The sequence below is a fragment of the Leptidea sinapis genome, chromosome 35 (genome assembly GCF_905404315.1).
Source record: "Leptidea sinapis chromosome 35, ilLepSina1.1, whole genome shotgun sequence".
In the NCBI taxonomy this organism is placed as follows: Eukaryota; Metazoa; Arthropoda; class Insecta; order Lepidoptera; family Pieridae; genus Leptidea; species Leptidea sinapis.
In genome coordinates, this window is record NC_066299.1 from 10,711,476 (window position 1) to 10,732,871 (window position 21,396).

Consider the following 21,396-nt stretch of genomic DNA (forward strand, 5'->3'; position numbering starts at 1 on the left):
TATTAGACAGTTATACTTCCAACTAATTTCACAAAAATGTACATGCAAGGCTAGTTGTACATCTTTATAATAATAATAATAATAACTCACTGCAAATAACTTAAATTACTAAATGTACAATATTTATTATATAATACTAATTATTTACACCTCTTTTTTGTTAATTGTAACAATAATAACATTGAAAACGGTTTTGCAGTGATATCAAAAGGGGTTAAATATTGACACACTTTTTACACAAATTATCTTGCCCCAAATTAGGCAGATATAGCCTGTGTTATTTGTTTGTTTTGTTTATTTAATACAATATACTTACTTAAACATATATAAATACATATAAACATACACATAAACATTCATAAATACATATCAATATCCATGACTCGGAAACAAACATCCATATTCATAATATAAATGCTTGCACCTACCGGGATTCGAAACCGGGACCTCTAGCTTAGTAGGTAGGATCGCTAACCACTCGGCTATACAGGTCAAAACTGTATCTTTGGGGTCAGTGATTCCTCGCCAAATGACAATGAGAAACGAAAGAAATCATAATAAATAAAAGTTAAACAAGTGTGTGTGTGTGTGTTAAATTCTTAGTGAGCAGGCTACACAGTAGATTATGCCTTTACTATTTCCAATCAAATTTATGAAAATACTATCGCTCAAGATTCATACAACGGTGTAAGTTTTCTCACAAAGATAATTACCAAAGCAAACTGTTTAAAGATTTACACAATAAAGTAGCGTGGCCATTTACAGAACTAACACCGGTAAAGGTGTTAAATAAACTATCATCTATCAATACTTTACACAGTCAATATTGGTTGTTCGTTGTTTAGGCAGCGGCCGTTGTATTTTGGTAAGCACGTGAACGAACGCATCAGTTATGTATAGATTAACATTTATATAGTGAAAATTTCTTTAAGCACATTGAGCAGTTCTGGGATTTAGACACGTACCACATTATAATATATATATATTATAATATGTCGGAATGCACCTATCTATAGGATTTGTTCCACATAATATAACTCCATAATTTTAAATTTTTAGATCTCTTCAACGACAATTTAGCGGAACTCAAACGAAAATTACTTGTAATTGCTTAATATTGTCATAAGATTTTCTTGTATATATTCATAAATTCTTAATTTCAATCATATTATGTAATTAGTTTAATTTAATTTATAGGTATTTTGTTTTAATTTTTAAGTCTTGTTTTTGCCTATTGTAAATATCTATATCTATTATGAAATGGTGTGAATGCCTTTAAGCAATAGATATACTAGACTATATAGAATCTTAATATTGTTAAAGCAAATGTCATGTATACCTATTGTTGGTGTTCCAATAAATAAATATATATCTGTTTATATACCTCTGTATAATTCAATCTCGGGTGATATTCTACAATATAAAAACTACTAGCTAACTTATAAATATAATATACTTATAATGTATATATATATATAACCATTGGGTTACCCGCATACTGCCTTACTGAAGGCAACACATGGTTACAAATTATTAATTTTATCTACTAAGCAATATTTGTTACATAATGCTGTTCGATAGATTTACTTCGAACACTTATCTTAGAAATTGAAATAAGGTTTTGTCACAAAAAAATAAAATATAGTTTCATATAAATAAAATTACCTTTTCAAGACCTTGACTCAATTGTATCATAAAAACAAGACACAGTGACCTTCGATGTCGGTTGCACCTCCAACTATTTATATGCTAAGTACTTCTAATGTCAATCTGTAATCCAATCCTACTTACATAACATCTTGTACCAACGCATGACTTCGAATGATTTATGTCACAATATCACTATGATACCATTTGTTTCAATTAAATATCACTTTTCTTGATATTTTATTTATGAATAAATCAAAAAAATTAATATTTCTTACTTTTGAACCGACTTCAAAAAAGGAGGAGGATCTCAATTCGTCGGTATTTTTTTTATGTTTGTTACCTCAGAACTTTCGACTGGGTGAACCGATTTTGCTAATTCTTTTTTTATTTGAAAGCTGGTGCTTCCCGTGTGGTCCCATTGTAATTGGTGTAGATCTGACAATGGCATCCATGAGAAAACCATAAAAGTCTTAAATTTGCTATACGTATGTGGATGATAAATTTACGAATGACTCGCGGCAACCGATTTAGATGATTGTGCATATTATATCTATTGTTCTGGAATAGTGTTTTTGAAGTCGGTTGTTTTTTTGTTAAAATTTTTCAAAAATTATTTTGAAGCTCGGGCAGTTAGATGTATCTGCCCGAGCTTCAAAATAATTTTTAACCATCCATTCATATTTTTTATAAAGTTACTTAATGAGAATTGCAAAAATCTGATCTGGATCATTAAGGATTTTTGAATCCCCGTGGATTCCGGATATTTTTTTTTCGTTGAATTTTTCTTAAAAGACGAGACAAGTTGGACGCTCAGCTGATGGGTCTTGATAAGCCCTGCCCATTACAATGCAGTGCTGCTTAGGATTCTTCAAACACCTAAAAATTCTGAGGAGCACCACAATTGCGCTCGTCACCTTGAGACAAAAGTCTCGTCTGCTTAGTAATTTTACTAGCTATAGCACCCTTCAGACAAAAACACAATAATGCTTACACATTACTGCTTCATGGCAGAAAAAGGCACCGTTGTGGTACCTATAATCTAGCCGGCATCCTGTGAAAATAAGGCCTCTCTTCACACCCTTGGGCCTGGGACTTCCCTATTCTTTATTGCCGCGGCGAAGCACAGGGCACAATTGAATTGTTGCGCGAGTACTTCGAGGCCCAGGGCGAGTGGTCTGTTCACCACCACCAAATACCACCACCAAATACCACCACCAAATACCACCACCAAATACCACCACCAAATACCACCACCAAATACCACCACCAAATACCACCACCAAATACCACCACCAAATACCACCACCAAATACCACCACCAAATACCACCACCAAATACCACCACAAGGTCCAAGTTAATAATTATATATTTAAATCTAGTTTAGTTAGCTTTCATTACTAGTATTGGTAACAAGGTAGGGGCATACTAGAAAAACTAATTTCGTTTGAATTCAATTAAAACATATTAATAAGATTTATTTTGGAGTATAAATAAAGAAGACTTTTACTTTTCCATATTTTTGTTGTATATCACAAATAGAGAAATTATTACAAAGTTGAATAAATATTACCTTTTCATAACTTCATTCGGTTCCGCTATCATTAATTAATTATTGGTTTTAATTAATCGTACAATATAATTCTTGCGTGGAAAGGCGGTAATGAATGAGGTTTACATTTGAACATTGCTTTCAATTTCGTAATGCCTCTGTATGTTATCAAGCTTAACTTAAATATTCATTGAACTGTGAATCACAATTTGGGCCAATTTTAATAAAAGGATATTCAATTACACTTTAACTCCAATTAATAATTCCGTAGATGAAATAAATATATGCAGTCAATTGGAAAAATTACATAGCTTTGATTTAGATTGGTTAGTGTGCTACAGTGTTCCACACTTGAAAATGGTCGATTGAGTCTAAAAATGTATTAGGCATGTAGGCTTGTAACTACATACGTCATAGTTATAGGTGAGATGTGCTTGAGTCGCACGCGCTATGTGAGGAGGAGAGCGGGGCCGCGGCGGGAGGACACCGACTCCAAAAATAACAGTAATCGTTACTAGAATTAGATTAATTCATTAGATTCTATAAACATACGCAATTTCTTTTATACTTTTAAGCGCATAATATTATATCTATTGTTTTGGAATAGTGTTTTCAAAGTCGGTGATTTTTTTTAATTTATATACTTTATCATAGCGGATTATGGCAAATTTAAATGTTATATGCAATTTCTATACTATTAAAAACCTAGATAGTATCTACCTCGTAGATATAACACCAATAAATATAAAAATTCATTGAATATAAATAACAATTCGAACGAAACTTTAAAATCGATGTCGTACAGAAATGTTACGTTAAGTCGAACGCATCAGATATTTTGAACAACTATTACAAGACCAGGATTTATGTTATTACTAAGCTGAGTTCTTGAAGAGATATCGTATGAACCTTGCGACGTTTCGTATTGTTGAGTAAGGATTTATGTGCCCGCTTACATACTTGTACATTAGCGACAATTATTTATGTCGTGTCCAAGTTGTTAGGAAAAATCTTTTATCTATGCTTTGTAGTTTTACATATTCGTAATAGCTAAGAATATTAAATGTTGAGGCTTCTAATATTCTTTGGCTCATGTTTAAATGCCAGCAGACATAGCTATGTGTATGTACATAAATGTTTTAAATAGTTGCTAATATAATGCGCCTTACAATGTTTCACCCTCTCTCTCCCTATTTTTGTCAAAGTCAAAGTCAAATAAACTTTATTCAATTAGGCTTAATTATGCGCTTTTGAATCGTTACTACAAATATTTCTTCTAAATTACTGAATTTACCACATTATGTTTGTAAATAGTTGAGCTCGTGAGAAGAACATATAAGAAACTCAGTGGTCACTCTTTTCAATCAAATAGAGTATTTTACAATGGCTGTAAAATACATAACAAATTAGTTTGTAAGGTGCTGAACCAATATATGAGTCGTGTTTGAATAATATAAACTATTTCATAAAATTTACTTGTATAAATATAAATTATCGTATTTTGGATGCGTGGGGCTTGAAATCATTGCTTGCGTAAGGATGCTTCGTGAACATGATTAGTAATTGCATCCAACAAATACAATTATTTATTAACTTTAACAGGTCAAGCTGGCACCAAAAGCAGCACCCGTTCATGAGTTGACGCATGGACCAGATTAGAGGTATAAGAGGTCATTCGAGTACACTCATACACGGGAGCACCCACAGCAGATTTGATCTGTTTGATCCATCGCATAGCTGACCTTCCGCGCGGTCTAATGCTTTTCCACTTTACCCTGGCCGGCAAGGAGTTCGATGGACTAGCTGCCTCGCCTCGTTACATGTGGTAGGCTCATTTGCACAGGATGCCGGCTAGATTATGGCAACGGCGCCTATATCTGCCGTGAATCAGTAATGTGTAAGTGTTACCGTGTTCGGTCTGCAGGGCGCTGTAGCTAGTGAAATTACTGGGCAAATGATACTCAACATCTTATGTCTCAAGGTGACGAGCGCGGCTGTAGTGCCACTCAGAATTTTTAGGAATTTTCAAGAATCCTGAAAAGCACTGCATTGTAATTCACTTTGGCAGATAAAAGCCCTTCGATATTTAGTTTCTGGGGTATCAAAAATTTTGTGCCAAATTCGGTCCATGATACAAGAAACATCCGTCTTGTTGGAAGTATAAACGAAACGGTTACTGTCAACTATCAGAATAAACTGTTATCTTCTTATTGTCTTGTATCATTGTTAATGCTTCTAATCTAATCGTAGGGTTTTGCCCTCTCTGTTCTGACTGCTAGCTATAAGGAAAGGTGCTGTACATGATTTTCTTCTGTATCCTCTATAAGAATAAGTTGATATTAATCTGATAAAGTTTCTTATCTGCCCTCATCTAATACTTCTCCGGCACCATATTTCCATAGTGTATTTTTTATACAAAATCCATACAAGAATATGGGTAAGATTAGGATAGAGTATGGTGTATCTATGTGGCTGTTTTGATGTTTCTGTTACTCCATATTTTGCTCATTTTGTAGTCAAGAAGAATAAGAATGAGAATAAATTTATTTAAAATAGATAATTTTACACATAAATAGTCATTAGATTACAATAGCATTTATTTGGCTAATTTTGAATAGTTTGGTTCGACGGTCTTTGTGTACAATGTCCTTTTGAAAACTATATTTGTACAATTTTTGTTATTTATCGAAATATATAATAAATATGAACAAGTTAAACACATTTAAGGTATTTTGTTTGGATAATATATATATAGAGTCTCTTGCTGTTAGATATCCGATAAAAACAGGCCAGGAAGTTTAGTGTGCGTGACAAACTACGTCTTACACTCGCTATTTGTATGACACTTTTGTATGGCTCAAAATAGAGGTTAGTTCTAAACTCAATTATTTTCGAAGTTTTCACAGCTGTCATAGTCTAACTAGACGTAGAAATGATATAAGGTATTAAGCCTTTTCATCGTTATAAATATCAATGCGATAAAAGCATGTCGTATAGTTTACTATAGCACGATTTGCCAAATTAAAAGTTGTATTCATTAAGAATCGATTAAAATTATTATTGTCAATAAACCATTTAATAAAGTATAATAATTTTGGTACAATGCTGTCAACTAAACTAAAAGGCGTGACTTTATTATCGTCTCGTCTCTTATTTTCATAAAAAAAATCTATTTCCCAAAATTATTTTAACGATATTTCGGCTTATTTTGTAATATTTTGAATTATATATTCATGCATGACATATTATGACAACTAAAGGAGAAAATAATAAAGTATTTCTATTAGTGTTGTTAATAGCTTTACGGGCCTTCACGGGCTTTTGAGCAATAAAATATTAAAACATCCATAACAGTGTACCCCTAGTTTCACTTATTTTGTAAAAAGCTTTTTTCATTTCTTATTTTGCATCATCAATAGAATACAGTAATGTATATTAGCAACAGTAGCTTAATGAATTGTTAATGAACTTCTTGTAAATGTTTAACAATAAATATCTCGTACGTATAAATACCGAATGCTTAAAAAACACCAATCACCATTAACTACCCATTGTGTAACCTCAAGTAAGTTTGATGCCTTAGGCTTAGGGCTGGCACTACTAAGTTTTAAGCTTAAATATTTATATGTAACGGCCTTAGAAATAAACTTGGCTTAAGGATAACCTCTGATATAAACCTGAATATAAACCAAGAATAACAAGAGTATAACGGTAGGAAACCTAAGTAATATTTTATGTAACAGTGACATTTATGACTTAATATTGTAGCGCGTGAGCCCTTCCTCACACTCAGGATCGTTCTAGAATAAAAGATTCTTTTTCTTTTAAATATATATTTTCTTTTACTATATTAAGTTATTCATAACAAACATTATTTCATTTTCTATTAAATATAAGGTCGAAAGCCGCCGATCTTTTCTTACTTCATGATCTTTTCCCTACTATTCGATTCTATTCTTCTTCAGGACACTTCAATCTTTTTAAATCATATTTTTAATCTTTACGGTTAACTGCATATCATTGAGTTCTTACGTGCAGATAAGAACTCCTTGTTAAATTTTTTATAATTGTTAAACATAAACTTCCAGAACCATCAGATAACATTTTAATCGAATCAAGCATCAGATCTTCTACAAGACAACGATATTGTTATCAATAAAATTTAATTTTATTCTATTCTATTCTTTCTATATATTTAATACAATTTACTTACATAAAACACATATTTACATCCATGCCTTAAAACATAAATGTTTGCACCTACCGGGATTGGAACCCGGGACCTCGAGCTCAGTAGGCAGGGCTCTAACCACTGGTCTATATGGGTCTTCAATACTCACTTGTACCGATGTAACAGGCACTGGCACGTACAAAATCGTTTTTGAACAATCAATTGTACCGTATATTTATTAATAATAAAAATAATTAGTAATAAAAAAAATGTAATTGGACCGTGTTCGAAATGATTTGTACAATGAATATTTTATTTATTTCCATTTGTTTTGCTTTTGTTTTCAACATTGATTAGTACTGATCAGTACTAATAAGTTAAATAACTAATGGTAATTTGTTATGTTTTTAAAGTTATCATGCCCTGAATTCTAGGATTTACACACAAATAAAGTTTCAAATATCAAAATTTTATGGACATCTCAAGTCAATTTCCTAATATGCAAATATTGGGGTTGAGAAGGATATCAACAACCCCAGAGGTCATGGGTTCGAGTCCCGCATCGTTCATAAAATTTTGTGTATAACTAAATTTATTAAAGATGGGAACAAATTATACAACTATTATAATTGTGTCAGCAGTTTAGTGCACTGCAAATATATCACTACAAAGTAAACATTAATAATATTCCGCTGAAACCTACTTACCAATTAAAAGTCTAGATAGACTGTGATAGCTGTGAAAACGTCGAAAAAACAGCGGTGCACAGTTAACCTCTACTTTGAGCAATGTACGCACACTAACACAAAGTGACATACAAATCGCAAGTGTAAGATGTAGCTTGTCACGCAAACTAAAGTATTAAGCCTGGCATGTTTTCATCGGTTGTCCATCAGCAGGAGACTCTTATTATATTTTATCTTATTATATTTTAAACTATTAATTATCTAAGATAAAAAGTTTTATTTAACAGTGGGAGGCTCGGCTAGATTATGCGTACCACAACGGCGCCTATTTCTGCCGTGAAGCAGTAATGTGTAAACATTACTGTGTTTTGGTCTGAACGGCGCCGTAGCTAGTAAAATTCCTGGGCAAATGAGACTTAATATCTTATGTCTCAAGATGACGAGCGCAATTATAGGGAGAATGTTTGGTAATTTCGAGAATCCTGAGCAGCACTGCATTATAATGGGCTGGGCGTATCAATTACCATCAGCAGAACGTCCTGCTTGTCTCGTCCCTTATTTTCATAAAAAAAAATCTCGCATTTATTATAAGGAATAATATAAAAAATATATGAATAATATTTTATTAGGCAACCCTATGAAGGTACATATCGTGTTGTTTCCGACATTTAATTGTTTTCATTCTCTTCGCACAGTGGGCTAACACGAAGATCTATAATTACATGCCCACGTTATTACTTCATCAGATCGTCGAAGCTAAACTTGGGTGAAACTCATTATGTCAGGAATCTTGTCATTATTCGAGTCAAAGGTTAGAATTTAATTCTAGCATTTCAAAATATTTGTCAGTTTGACAGCTAACATGTGTCTTATAAGTTTTATAGTTATTAATCATTAATGTTTTGTTTTCAAGAATGTTTCAAAAACGTTGTTTAGGCTAGCCGTTTCCTTCCCATTCATTTTCTTTATTTAATTTTATAAAATTATATTAATACATATAGTTCTTAATGTCTATCGTGTATTTGTTTACTGTCAATAAACAATTTTTTTAGTTTTCTTCATATTATACAAATCAAATCTATCACCAAAATTTATGAACGATGCGGGACTCGAACCCACGCCTTAAGGGTTCCGTCCGAGTGATGTTACCAACTGAGCCAACCGTTCGAGTGACGCATGGATCGTAAATCTTGGTAAATGTCGTTCAAGAAATGGCCTAAATTTGGAAAGCAAAGCCAAATAGGCTTCGAAAAAGCTGGATGTCATAAATAGAGCACTGTCATCTCTGGTCTGGCGCATCCCAGTATCAGCTCAATCCATTTGATTGCCTGCAACGCAGAGCAGCTCTTATTGTCTGGGACACAGTGCTCTAAGAGCGACAGGATCGCTTGGCGTTGCGTAGAGACGTCGCTTCATTGTGTGGCTTCTCATTTATCGCGAGGAGTGCTTCAAAGAGTTGTTTCACCTGATTTGGCCACCAAATTCCACCTTCGCACGACACGCCACAAATTAGGATATCATTTCCACCATCTGGATATGTGGCGGTCCTCCACAGTGCAGTTTTCAAGTAGCTTTCTTCCACGTACTACAAAGCTGTAGAATGAGCTTTCTTATGCGGTCTTTCCGGGACGATATGACATGGGTACCATCAAAAAAAACGCGTACACCTTCCTTAACGGCCAAAGGCAATCCTGTTATTCTTCTGATCACTTAACACCAGGTGACCCGTACGATCGTTTGTCCCCCTTCTCCATAAAAATAATGTTAATCTTGGGAGGCACTGCATTGTAATGGGCAGTGAATGTCGTTACTTATTCTCATAAAAAAAAGTTTTTTATTCAGTCCATTGCACAATAACACCATCAGAACATTCCTAAATGTAGTCCTAACTTAGGAATTGGTAGCTAAAATAAAGCAGTATGCATAATGGATAGAAAACAAGTGCAAAAAAGTATGTCTTTGTTGTCTACTATGGCATAACTTCAATTGACTCATGTTTTTTTTTCTGAACGGTCGGTGTTGCAAACTTGTGTGTTACGTTACCTTCGTTGTAATCAGATACTGCAGCGTATCTTTCAAATCATTCGAATGACAAGTTGAAACAAAAGCCGAGCGGTGATCTCATATTGGGCAATATACAATTTCATGTATTCAGACGCTTAGATGAAACATTAATTAAATTTTGTTGAGAAACTTCTTTAGGCGCACAGAACACAGCATGTTTTGAATATTGAATGTCACTGAGCTGTCACACGCGGTTTGTAGCGCTTGTTCGGTAAAGTCGGCTCGATTTGACTAAAGGAGTGCTTTTAATCTGAGTAATATATGCATAATTAAAATAATATTGTATTATTAGTTTTATTACTTTGATAATAATAAAACATAGTCTTATTTGGTATTACTAAACGTATAAGCTGTTGCTAGATGTATTTTAGGAGTCTTTAGTGATGTAAGGTAGATGCATATCGCCGTGTCAGCCGTGAACTCATGTCTCTTTCTTGGAGTATCTAGGGTTTTCTACATCTATTTTTTGATACGTTAAGCAACAATTTAAATTGCCTGCTTAGGAATGTTAATGGGCACTGAGTATTTGAAAGCTTACTTAGAGAAGAAGTACAAAACGCTTAATGAAATTACATTGTTAATTGTATTACAAATTAGTAATGAATATAATTAAATAATTCAATCGATTTTTATTTTTAACGAATATCAAATGGCAAAACTTAGTATTAAACGACTTAATTTTAAATTGCTATTTAGAACAATTAGACTTTATTAATTGTTTATCTTAAGAATTTATTAGGAACAAATAACCTTACAAATCATTACTTACAAAAATTGCTTGATATAATATGATGCACAATTTTGATATCCAGAGAATTAGACGTAATATCCAAATACGAATGACCTTAGGAATGGAGCTAATGCAAGACCTGGGGCCGGTGCTTTATAATTTTATAACACAATAAATTGTATATCTAATAAATACGTATAAATATCTATCCAAGTTGTTTGGCTTACTTAACGTTCTTTCCAAACTGCGATCATGATAATCAGAAACAAATAGACTAAAAGATACGATAAATAAAAGATAATATCTGTCACCCGTTGTATTGTAATTAGGGGTTCTTATCGTTAATCAAATTTAGCCCTGGCTTTATTAGCTCATTAATATTATGTAGAGCAACTGTTAGAAAGCAAGGTCGCTAAATACTAGAGTTGCATGTGAATTGTGGAGTCGGAGCCGGTGTAAGGCACAGAATCTAGTAGCTTTGTATTATGATCGTATTGATTGTAATCTTGATGCCGTATCATTCCCAAGGTAAATAGCTTGGAACGTGCAATACAATTAAGTAGAACATCTTCCATTCTATCGTTGATTTACACAGGCTTAGGGATGTTAACATCGTATCTCCGAAAACAGCTTCAATCAATATTTTTTTTTCTATCTTCATAAACAAGAAATCTATGAGATACGCGTAAATTTATATTACTGATTTGAACTTGGACACCTTACTTACGAACAGAAAATAATTACATTTGAAACTAATTTCACAATTGATTTAGTCAATTGAAAATATTTGTATCATTATGACGAAGAAGTGCTAGACAAGAGTGCTCAGCTGGTACTCACATCACCAATACGCGTCCTCCGCCTATACATTGCTTATAATATGTTCTACTGATAGATATTCCATTCTGAAGTTTGATTCTGTGGAATACAGTAATGTGTGGAATACAGTGATGCTATGGCACACAATATATCTTTCTCATATAATGTGAATAAAGTTGTGGTAAATTTTGGAAGAGTATAAGTTACTTGACCGCAATGAATAAAGTGATTTTGACGCATCAAAATAAGATAATTTCACTTTGAATATCTTTTAACTTAAGTGCAAGAAATATCCGTTTGAATTTAGTATCCTCGAATACGCGACGACTTCGGAAAATTGATTTAAAAATCGCTGCATGCTACACCTTGTGGTGAATTCCTGCGGCAGCTTTGTGCAAGTCAGATAGATGCACAAAGTGATCCGGCGTCAAAGCTTGAGAACTGGAGCGGTAAACGGTACAAGACCCCGACACTCCCTTGTCTAAGCTGGAATCAAATAACATCCAAGATGTAAGCTGTTTTACCTAAGGCTTTCATTCAATAGTGTATGATATTAACTAAAAAGGCATAAAAGGGATTTATTTTCTTAAAATTGATTCCTTTAGATTTATTTTTGATGTCATTTCAAATATACTAGATACTACTACCGCTTCGGAAACAAATGGCGCTCAGGAGAGAAGAAGTGGTGCAAGAAACTCTCCCAGCATTTTTTGTGCTCTTTTTAATCAAATATTCAATATTGTCATTGCTATTGCTATAAAATAATCATAATCTAGTCCCAGTCTGTCGGATCACTTAGATGTTGAGCTGTGTAGTAGTAGGATTAACGACAGAGCCATTTAAAAGAAAAACATTTGAATTTATTTATAGATAATGCCTGAACATGGCTGGGACTTTATTATAAAAGTGTATTCATTTACCCTTAAAGCTATAATGTATCTGTTGAAGCCAACTAGAATTAGTTACAGTCAATCCCTTATTTCTAGTGTTATAATCATGAATATCACTACTAAGAGCAAAAATGTGATGATTTTTGTGAACGTATATTACATTTTCATAAATGTACTGACAATGAACAGTCATAATATTTAACTTAAATAGCTAACCTGACAAATACTGTTGACATAAAAAAAATGATGTAAGTATTCGAGAATGTAGTCTTAAGGCATGATATATGTAGGTATCTAATCAAAGTTAATGAGTTAAAATTAAGCTTAAACGTATTTCTGAATGATTTTATATTATATAGTAAATATATGAAAAGGATTAATATCGCATTTGTGCAAACAGTTTTTACAATACCGCTTTATAATTGCCAAATATTTAAAGTAGTAAATTATCTATTATTATAGTAGGTAATTTCTAAGAGACATATGCCATCGCTGATTTTTCTATAGACCTTTATAAGATACACAATTCCACAATACATTATTTTGTTGTATCTCAAAGTGTTAAGACAGCGTTTTCGTTGAAAGTTCCCAAATGCCTTATTTTTTTCCCACATCTCCAGCAAACATGGTAAATATTTACAAAAGTGTATACAAAAACTTAAAAAGAATATACACCTTCCTCGAGAATCATGCTATCATAAATTGGTAAAAACAGTATAAAAATGTGTGCAGTATTTTTTGTGTTTATTGCGAACAGACAGACAGACAGTCGCGGAAGAGGACTTTGTCTTATAAAAAATATTATATCGTTATAGTTTATATATATCGTTTAAGTTTTTTTTATTATGTCAAGATATATTAATGATGCAAATAAAAAAGTGCATTTTTATGTACGCACGTAATAATTTATACTTATTTGGCATAGTAAACAAATATTATTATGAATTAATCGTCCAGATGTATCGCGAAAACGCAAGTCTAGGACTTTTCGAGACAATTTGTGCATCAAATTCAATTTAAAATATTACTCTGCAAAATAGGATTTTAAATTACTTATTTAATGTCAAACTGCAGATTCGTAAGTTAAAATTACTATTTTAATAAAATTCTCTGTAGGAATGTAGGAAGGAGACATTTTATGAACTAACAGCACGGTGTTACGAATAACAACATTCTGTGCGCTCGCATCGTAAAAGTTCACCTTTACACCATAAGAACGAGACATAAGGAAGCGTGGACTAAGTTAGTTGCCAAGTAAAAGTTCACTTTTACACCCGAAGAACGAGACATAAGGAAGCGTGGACTGAGTTAGTAGTCAAGTAAAAGTTCACTTTTACACCATAAGAACGAGACATAAGGAAGCGTGGACTGAGTTAGTAGTCAAGTAAAAGTTCACTTTTACACCATAAGAACGAGACATAAGGAAGCGTGGACTGAGTTAGTAGTCAAGTAAAAGTTCACTTTTACACCATAAGAACGAGACATAAGGAAGCGTGGACTAAGTTAGTTGCCAAGTAAAAGTTCACTTTTACACCCGAAGAACGAGACATAAGGAAGCGTGGACTGAGTTAGTAGTCAAGTAAAAGTTCACTTTTACACCATAAGAACGAGACACAAGGAAGCGTGGACTAAGTTAGTTGCCAAGTAAAAGTTCACTTTTACACCATAAGAACGAGACACAAGGAAGCGTGGACTAAGTTAGTTGCCAAGTAAAAGTTCACTTTTACACCATAAGAACGAGACACAAGGAAGTGTGGACTAAGTTAGTAGTCAAGTATAAAGTCTTTACTTGTGTTACCTCTTTGTCTAAACTATTTATTATCGATGACTAAAATAATATGTATTTAAAACTTAAATATATTAAATAAACATTTTTTATTTTGTATGTTAGCACTCAAATAATTTAAACCTGAATTCTTAATGAAATAAATCCTGTAACTCAAGAAAGTTCTGCTCCATTTCGCAACTTTAAGCAAAACCAAATATTGCTTGCAGATTCAAATAACACTAAGTTAACAAACGCTGCAATATACTGCAATTAAAACTTCCAACAATTTGTTTACGAACGTACCATATGCCAAAAATTTGCCAAGTTTGACAGACTTTTGACTTGCAAACATTTGCCCAACTTTATATGTGCACTGTACAGTAACAATAACCAACTTTATATGATAGCTGTACGTTATTATGAGAGTAGCAAGTTTGACGCCTGGGGATATTATACGTATTTCATCCAATATTAAGTTTGACTAATATCTTAAATTTCGGTTCGTTGGATCATAGATCAGGCACGTGATTTGAATGATACCCTTATTCTTCATATGACATTGTGACATAGACCAAAATAGTATGTAGATGGAGTACCGAAACTAAACATTGTTTTAAACATTTTAATAAAGTATTAAATATATTGGAATAGATAAGGGTATAATTTTCATGCATTAATCTTCTGGGATTATACATGAAAATTTATATGATGTGAAATGATATGCTATGAAACGAAAATCATAGCTTAAAAAATGCTTTGTTTCGTACTTTTTTGCTGGTATTATTCTGGAATTTAGGGGACATTCGTAAGTTTATTGAGTCTTATTTTTATGATATATGCATAACGAACTAATTTCAAACATTTTTAGGATTCCGTAGCCAAATAGCAAAAAAATGGAACCTATATAGTTTAGTTATGTCTGTCTGTCTGTCCGTCTGTATGTCACAGCAACTTTTTTCCGAAACTATAAGCTGCTGTTGAAATTTGGTAAGTAAAGGTATTCTATGAACCGTATTAAGATCTTTAAACAAAAATAAAAAAAAAAACAATAAATTTTGGGGGTCCCCCGTACATAGAACAGAAACTTAAATTTTTTTTTTCATCACCCCCATACGTGTGGGGTATCTATGGATAGGTCTTCAAACATTATATTGAGGTTTTTAATATCATTTTTTCTAAAGTGAATAGTTTGCACGAGATACACTTCCAAAGTGGTAAAATGTGCCCCCCCCCCAAAAGCCTTTACTTTAATAATTTACTTGCTGCTACGGAACCATTTATAGGCGAGGCCGACTTGCTCTTGGCCACTTTTTTTACTAATAAATACTCGCTGTTCAAAGCTCGGTAGAGCTAGGTTACTAGGTGGCCATGGTTTGTCATTTATATTTGACATAATGTAATAATATGTGGCTTATTCATAAAAGATAGACTATACAATATGGTGTAGATAATTTATTTTCGGGTTTCGACGAACTATTTAGAGCTCGCAGAAATAACAACACAGTAGATAGATAGATAGATTATTTGTTATTATTTTTGCCTGTAAACTTGCTTATGAAACTGGCTGGCGTGTACATAAACAATTTTCACATACATCGGTTAGTCAAGTTCAAGATATAACATTACAATGATTTTAATGTTTGCATAGCATAACAGGTACTGAGATAGACCAGCTGTTAAAAGCCAGATGAACACTATATTACCGCATTCTTGAAATACGAGTCTTGCTTATCTTCTGCTTGATCAATAAAACAGTAAGTACACAACAGTAGTACATAAATTCCATGAAATAAGGAGAAAAGATCTTAGATTATTGGCAGACGCGTCTTTTGCGCGCAGTCTATGTTATTATTTAAGTCTGAGCATAGTTATTTGGTATTCTCACAGTTCACGACTTGCATAAGAAATAAATTTTGATCGGAAACGAATCAATGTAAAATTATTTTAGCTCAGTAATCATATTTATCAATCTTTAAGTTATGTTGGTCTTTATAGGTACCAATTTACCAATTACAAGGATACTGTTTTACCTATATTTGATATCGCAAAACATCGATAACAATTATATGTATATATATTTTATATGTATTTATGTATGTTTAAGTACAGCTAAGTTTGGGGTAAGATCATTTGTCTCAGAGTGTGTCAATATTATTATTATTACAATTAATTAAAATAAAGGAGTCTGATTAAATTATAATTAAATATTAAAACTATATAGACTTCATTCTCTGTACGGTTCTAAATGATTTCTTTTGTTTACAACCAAATATTGTAATAAATTTTCTTGCGCTTCCTCTCAATTTCGATTAGAGTACCTTTAAAAAATACCTACCTAATATACTGTAATAAATCTTTCGAAATTCCTTACGTCAAGTAGCAGAGCTTGGATGAGTAGTGAAAAAGTGGTGGTCTCGTTTAAAATTGAAAATAATACCTCAGATGAATAGACAAAGCCGGACGAGTTACTTGTATAGAAATATAAGATAACATCTGCTCATTATGTCAATGCAAGAGCTTACCCAATACGAAGGTGTCACTAGTGTCAAGACAGACGTGACAAATAATGGCCGCGACGGATCGAACCAACCTGATTTCCCTCTCACTTTCAATACTAAGAAGGACGTACATCTGATTCACGAGTTAACATAAATTATTCATGATCTTAGAATTGGAGCAGAGTTTTATTTAAATAATCGAAGGTACTAGTATCAAACAGGTATGTTAATAAAATGGTGCTGAAAATTGTCGTACAACACTTTAATATTGATATTTAAAGTCGAAAGTCAAATAAACTTTATTCAATTAGGGTTATACTAAGCGCTTTTGAATAGTCACTAAAAATATTTCTTTTTAATGACTGAATTTACCATATGTTCGGAAATAGTTGAGCTCGTGAGAAGAACATACAAGAAACTAAAGGGCCACTCTTTTCAAACAAATAGAGTATTTTACAATGGGTGTAATATGCATAACTAATTAGATTGTAAGGTGCTGCATTCACTATATTTATCCTGTTTAAATAATATAAATTATTTCATACGAAGTAATAAAGAATAAACTGTATAAATACAAATTATCATATATTAGATGCATCAACCTATAGAGTTTATGTAAGGATGCTTCGTGAACATGATGGTAATGATTAGTGTCATAATATTATATTGTATGCTCTGGTAATTTTACTGACTTCGAAAAATGCAAATAAGAATATAAATGGACGCTGCTAAATTGAATTCAAATAAAATTTGCCTATTGGCCGGTAAGCAATTGTACATACTAATATTATAATGTAAGAATTCGTATTTTAAGACAGAATATATACATATATAATTTAAAGTAAGGGTATTAAAATACCCTGTATAAAATAATTCAGTTCAGATTGTAATTGTGGTGAGAGATAGCTAAAAGAATATCTTTTTACCCATAGCGATGGATGAATACTTATGTCTGTTAAAATATCACAACCAAAGTTGTACATCAATGGAAGTTAAAAAGATGAATGGTTGCCGGACACGGAATGTGATGAGATGAGGTTAGTGGTTATGTCTCAGCTTATTCCAAAATTTTAAAGAATTCCCTTGAAAGACTCGACGTGAGATATCTGGTGGAACAAATTACAGTTGTATAATATCGGATTTACAACAAAACTTGAAAATGGAAAATTCGACAAAAACTTTTAAGTACTTTTCTTTGCCTATGTATTTTCTAGAATTTTCTGTCCTATCCTTTCGAGGCTATCCTCTTTGGAAGTAATTTACCATAAAGATAAATATATTATAATATGTGGAAACTCCACTAATACTTAAAATGTTTTTCTGGCATAAAAAAGTGTACAAGAGCTTTATGCAATTTCAGTCCTCTAGGATTGTGTAGACCATTATTCAAAAAGCACCGTCTGTTAACGCTTACTGGTCTATATATATTAGAAATGAGTATGTTCATTAAAATACATGGTGAACTTTTTAAACCAGCAAAGGACTATTCCATATTAGGATTAAGAGATCCAACTCGCCTTTTGATGTCATACTGTAGCGCTTCATCAAAATATCGCAAATGTTATGTGTATTAGGGTCTATAACCACCATCCAAAGAATACTAGAGAGATGCCTAAAACAATAATGCATAAAAAATTAAAATAATGGCTAAAAGATACATCCTTCTATATATGTGCTATAGCTAAACAGCCATAGCTAGTATAGTTTATTAAAATAATTCTTAAGCCAAAAATAGTCTTTAAATGTTATTATTTGAGAAGTACCTACAAACTTATGTTTATTTTATATTATACTAGCTGACGTGGGAAACGTTGTTTTGCTATATAAATTTTATATATATTATATATGCCATATGTAAACCTTCCATGAGCTTCAACGAATCTATTACAAAAGATTTCATTGAGATCCGTCGAATAGTTTAGGAGTTTTTAGGGAACATACAAACATACATTCTATTTATAGCTATGTGTATTAATGACGTATAAATATAATAATTCCAATATAGACAAACAAATATTTGTATGGCGATATATTGTCAAATTGTTCTGTACATGTACCTCTATATCTATAAGAATAACAATAACAACATTATTTTACGAAGTTATGATAATCACGACGCTCAATGTACGCCGATCTTATTAGGATTGTAAGTACAATACTGAATCGTGTTAGGGCACGTTGCAGCAAATTGTGTAACTAAACATAATTTGAAGTTTGTAATTGAATCGTAACTGATGTAATTGCTTAGTGATTGTAGGTGAATGTGAATTGTGCTATTGTGCTAGGTGTACGTGAACTGGTTATATTATTTCTTCATGTAATATAAATTAAGAAAATACTGATTCTTACCACATTAATGAATGAAAATATTGGCTATGTGACATTCCAATTGGTTCTCAAGCATCTTTCTGCATTTCCACTCACTCTTTTTGAAGTTATGCTTATTTAGGCGCATTATGAAAAAATTATGAGATTGAAATTTAACTAAACTGAAACACAAAAGTAACAGAGTGACGTTGGTTCCTAAAATTTTCTAACGTTTGCGACATTCGTTATTTTTGGGTTTCTTCGTCCATTATTAGGACAGGCAAAGGGTTCAAGCCCATACTGCCGTATTCGTTATTTAATAATTAATTGTCAAAGCCATCTTTGCAAGATTTTTACAATATTGTTCTTTCTACAAATGTAGAATAGTAGGAGCGATAAATAATTTTAATAATTTTTTCTCACAGGCGCGGGGCGTCTCGGAACGCGACTCGAACCTCGGACCTGCTCACGGGGCTGGATGGAGAGAAGATTACTAACGACGTTCAAAACAGCGCATAAACAAATTGTTGGCCTGAAACTCTGAAGTAATCTGCAGCCTCATCTGTTCTTCTATCTCCAAGAAAAAGACAATTATAGCTACATGAATATGACAAAAAGTGCTACCATAACTAGTTTGCAACGAACGAATAAGGTGATTAGAAGTGATGAGATGAACAATATGATCCCCTGATGGTTAGAATGGTGTTCACTGCGAAGAAGTGTTGCTCAAAATGCTTGAAAACCCAAAATTATGTCGTCACTTTGAGACTAAAAATGTTAAGTGACTAGTAACTGCACGATATGCAAATCCTAAACAAGTAGTTTCCGGGATGTTTTGATCTTATATGCTTTATTTGAATTATCTAAAAAAATCTGGATTTTTAATAATATTATTTTGTTGAGTCCTTAATAATAATTAAAATGTGGAAAAAGATATTGTCTTTTTGAATTTTCATCATGATTTTCAAATTACATGCAAACGCAATAATACAATGTTGACGAAGAATGACCCTTCTATTTTAAAATTAATACTTAGATAAAGGATTGTACTCCACTGCGCTCCAACTAGATACCGCAGGCGTAGTCGCAAAGTGCGGCAAGTAATACTACGCCCAAGTAGGCATACTGGAGCTAGTCTCGAACAATGTGTGAAGTTGACGTGGCACATGGTCTATTAAATTTTGGTATTAATTGAAACTAAAATGACGAGTTGAGTTGTAAAACTTTGTAAAAAAAATACTAAGGAAATTAGAAAGACATTGGGATCACATATCATTAGTAAGCATTTTGTTTTTTATTAATTTCAATTTAACACGATGCATATGTTATAAATTTTTAAAGATGCTATTGAATGTCAAGATTCCACGCACTTCTTAGGTAGTGTGGTATCTAGTTGGAGCGCAGCGGAGACCAATCCTTAATCTAAGATTCCATCTTTATCTTCCTAATTTTATTTCATCAATTTCTCACTCCATCACTACATCAAAATTTCTTGTTGAGTCTCTACATATTCTGTTTATTTTACAACAATTATTTATTGAAACAAAACAAATCATATTTACTATATTTACAATACTATGATTACATTTACTTAAAACTATCATTACGAGGAAGCGTACCAAGAATACTGGCAGCATTTCCACGTTGGATATCTAGGCTGATCCGTTGACCGAAATAGTTGCTAGCGCTTGGGTTTCCAGTAGCCCTATTGAGGCGCGAAGATAGTCCTTTGTATATTCTCCACCTCTCGACACCAAACGGCACAAGGATGTAAGACTCACTGAGACCGGCATATTTGCGACGCTTACTGTCTTCGGCAGTCGAAGCAGCAGCCCCAGCAACAACTGACGTAACTTGGACATCAGAAGGAGCCAAAAGCCCGACTCATTTTGTGTCAAAGTTATACCTGTGAATAATGCATGAATATGCAAAATATTTATTTTTATTTATTTCATTTAAAACTTAAAGGGGTCAAATTATATCAGTTGAGTGATCGCAAGTTTTACACGCTACACGAAAATTTAAATCGAATGGATAAAACGCTTTCAACTTACAAAGTACGCGGTGTTATATCGAGCGAAAATGCGTAAGAATTTAGTAGCGTGAAATCAAAGTGACTCAATGGACCGATAAGCGAAAGAGCACCGTTATTGGTATAAATAGTAGTGGACAAAATAATACGGCTATAGGGAAATATGTTTGTTTTAGTTTTACTGTGGGATAGAAACTTTTTGAACTAATTGTTGAGTTCTCGCGAATGTCT

At 32.7% G+C, this 21,396-nt stretch overlaps 1 long non-coding RNA gene across 1 annotated transcript; it reads left to right on the forward strand.

Moving 5' to 3' along the window:
- The first annotated feature begins 17,515 nt into the window (after positions 1–17,515).
- Positions 17,516–20,067, forward strand: LOC126975291 (uncharacterized). The gene is made up of 2 exons (XR_007731681.1): positions 17,516–17,590; positions 19,559–20,067. It is a non-coding gene; the product is annotated as an uncharacterized LOC126975291 (long non-coding RNA).
- Positions 20,068–21,396: the final 1,329 nt, after the last annotated feature.